Consider the following 3,056-nt stretch of genomic DNA (forward strand, 5'->3'; position numbering starts at 1 on the left):
TCTATGACTCCTGATTTCTTTCCTAGGTTTTGTATGGCCAGGGTTGTCTCTCTTCCTGATTTCTTTATTGTTTCTATTTCTATTTTTAGTTTCTGCATGGTTTTGCTCATTTCCTTCACCTGTTTGATTGTGTTTTCCTGTAGTTCTTTAAGGGATTTTTGCGTTTCCTCTTTAAGAGCTTCTAGCTCTTTACATGTGTTCTCCTGCATTTCTTTGAGGGTGCTATTTATGTCTTTCTTAAGGTCCTGTATCATCATCATGATAAGTGATTTTAGATCTGAATCTTGCATTTCCGGTGTGATGGTGTGTCCAGGACTTGCTATGGTGGGAGAATTGGGTTCTGATGATGGCAAGTGACCTTGGTTTATGATTTTATTTTCTTATGCTTGCCCCCCACCATCTGGTTAACTCTAGTGCTACCTGCCCTTGCTAAATCTGACTGGAGCCTGTCCTTCCTGTGATCCCGGTTGTGTCAGAACTCCTCAGAGGCAAGCAGTCTCTGTGATCCTGTGATTCTGGGATCCTGGGATCCTGGGTTTGTTAGATCACCTGGAAGTGTGGCTTTCTCTCTGTGTTGTGGGATTGGCTGCAGAGTTTGTACCCAAGGTCTGCTCAGAACACTAACCCAGACAGACTGGAAGGAACCCAAGTCACTGGGCTGGCGGAGTTCCTGTGTTCCTGGTCCCGCTGGTCCCAGTTATTCCCAGTTTTGGGACAGATGTTGGTTCTTGCTCACCTCTAATCCCGGGTTTCTCAGAGTGCCTGGGAGTGGAGCTTCTTCTGGGTGTAGTAGGACTGGTTGCAGAGCTTGATCCCAAGGTCTGCCCTGCACCACAGCCCAGACAGAAGTGAAGGAACCCACGTTACTGGGCTGGGAGAGTTCAAGTGTGCCTAGTCCCACTGGTACCAGTTACTCCCAGTGTTGGGACAGATGTTGGTTCCTGCTCACCTCTAATCCCAGGTGTATCAGAGCGCCTGGGAGCAGAGATTCCTCTGGGTTTTGTAGGACTGGCTGTGGAGCATGCGGCCAAGGTCTGCTCTTGACCCCAGTCCAGACAGACTGGAAGGAACCCAAGTTACTGGGCTGGCGGAGCTCCTGTGTGCCCAGTCCCGCTATTCCCAGTTACTTCCAGTGTTGGGAAACATGTTGGTTCCTGTTCACCTCTAATCCCGGGTGAGTCAGAGTGCCTGGGATTCGAGCTTCCTCTGGGTGTTGTGGGATTGGTTGGAGAGCTTGCACCCTAGGTCTGCTTTCTGACCCAGGGTGTGTCAGCATGCCTGGGTGTGGAGCTTCCCCTGGGTGTAGTAGGACTGGTTGCAGAGCTTGCGCCTAAGGTCTGCCCTGTACAGCAGCCCAGACAGACCTGAAGGAACCCACCTTACTGGGCTGGCAGAGTTCCTGTGTGCCTAGTCCCGCTGGTACCAGTTACTCCCAGTTTTGGGACAGATGTTGGTTCCTGCTCACCTCTAATCCCAGGTGTATCAGAGCCGGCACCTGAACTTTCTTTGTAGTATAATCTAGAGACTTGTTTTCAGTTTCTCCTTCGGCTATAAGAACCTGGTTTATTCTCAGTAAAGTGAAGTCTTAATTGGGGCACAACTTGGTTTCATGTTTTCTTTTTGTATTTCAAACCCTTTATTTCAGGTCCTTTATTCCCTCCTGGCTGAGGTGAACCCCAATCGTGAAACTGCAGCCAGTTTCAGATGGCACCTGAATGTAGACTCAGATATGGAGGATTTATAAATGACATACTGTCAAAGCAGAGCTCTGCCTAAAAATTCAGAAGGTAAGGATAAAAGGTCATACACCATTTTGCACGGTAGCCAAATCTGATGCTAGGCCTAGCCTTATTTTTATATTGTAGAAGTATTTCAGTGTAAGAAAGGTATGGGGCTAGGTTGGATTGGTGCTGTCCCAGCATTTTAATTCACCTAGGGGTGTGACAGTAAGTATGGGTTTGAATGAGTCAAAAGCAGCAATACAGAGTATAAATAAATTGCTTCAGGCAAGAGGAATCAGGGTAGAAAAAAATGCATTGAAAGATGTCTCAGATGAGATAGAATCTTGTTGCCCATGGATTCATGAAGTAAGTGATTCGAATAAAAGAACATGGGAAAAACATTGGAAAAGCTCTAAGGAAAAATCAGACAGAAAAATTTAATCTCCACCTTTGGGCACTTGTGAAGAACATTATAGAGGAGAGAGGTAGAGTGTCAGAAAGTGAATTGAGCTCACAGGAATCAGAAAGCTCAGATGCAGAAAAAGAAGAGATTCAAAATGTTTTTTTAGAAAAGCTTTTGGAGAGGAGTTGCTTTCATCTGTTAATTCTAGGTCTGCTATGACAGGAGAGAAGGATCAGGGAGATTTACCATTAAGTAAATTGGAGTTTGAAATCGAGTTGCAGAAAAATGGCAGCTGCATTGCAGGGAACTACCATTCAAGGGATTTTGACACAAAGACAGGAGAATAAAGGATGTTTTAAATGTGGTAGTATGAATCATTTTAAATATGGTTGCTCTAAGAAATTAGGAGCCACAAACAGGCAGCATTTAAAGCACTTTTGGAGGCACTTAAAGCTATGAGTTTTCCTCTTAGGACTGCTTTCATTGTGTCCCATAAGTTTGGGTAGGTTGTGGCTTCATTTTCATTAAACTATAGAAAGTCTTTAATTTCTTTCTTTATTCCTTTCTTGACCAAATTATCATTGAGTAGAGTATTTTTAAGCTTCCACGTATATTTGGGCATTTTATTGTTTATGTTATTATTGAGGAACTGCCTTAGTCCATGGTAATCTGATAGGATACAAGGAATTATTTCAATCTTCTTGTATCTGTTGAGGCCTGATTTGTGACCAATTATATGGTCAGTTGTGGAGAAGGTACCATGAGGTGCTGAGACGAAGGTATATCCTTTTGTTTTAGGGTAAAATGTTCTATAGATATCTGTTAAATCCATCTGTTTCATAACTTCTGTTAGTCTCACTGTCATTGTTTAGTTTCTGTTTCCATGATCTGTCCATTGCAGAGAGTGTGGTATTGAAATCTCCCACTACTAT

Source organism: Mastomys coucha, unplaced genomic scaffold, assembly GCF_008632895.1.
Source record: "Mastomys coucha isolate ucsf_1 unplaced genomic scaffold, UCSF_Mcou_1 pScaffold21, whole genome shotgun sequence".
Taxonomy (NCBI): domain Eukaryota; kingdom Metazoa; phylum Chordata; class Mammalia; order Rodentia; family Muridae; genus Mastomys; species Mastomys coucha.